Genomic DNA, 216 nt, shown 5'->3' with positions numbered 1-216 from the left:
TATCTTTCTTATTTCACTCCACCAGTCTAAGTAACGTGAAATAAATAGACCTTACTTAGCTTAGCATCTTCTTGTTCATTACATATTTTAAGCAACTACTGCATATCTTCTTAATCTCGTGCGTTCAGGGTTATGCAAATTAATTTCTTGTTTTCATGATATTTTCTGCATATTTTCTTATTTTTTGAAGATATAATTTATCCCCATTACGATGGT

General features: G+C 30.1%; 1 protein-coding gene across 1 annotated transcript in view; it reads left to right on the top strand.

Moving 5' to 3' along the window:
- The window catches only part of LOC119589151 (zwei Ig domain protein zig-8-like), a gene marked incomplete at its 5' end in the record, with an annotated part of 79,650 nt that overhangs the window by 663 nt on the left and 78,771 nt on the right, over positions 1-216 (top strand).

The sequence above is a fragment of the Penaeus monodon genome, chromosome 25 (assembly GCF_015228065.2).
Source record: "Penaeus monodon isolate SGIC_2016 chromosome 25, NSTDA_Pmon_1, whole genome shotgun sequence".
In the NCBI taxonomy this organism is placed as follows: domain Eukaryota; kingdom Metazoa; phylum Arthropoda; class Malacostraca; order Decapoda; family Penaeidae; genus Penaeus; species Penaeus monodon.
The sequence above is the reverse complement of the archived record's forward strand: the minus strand, read 5'-3'. Positions and strand labels throughout refer to the sequence as shown.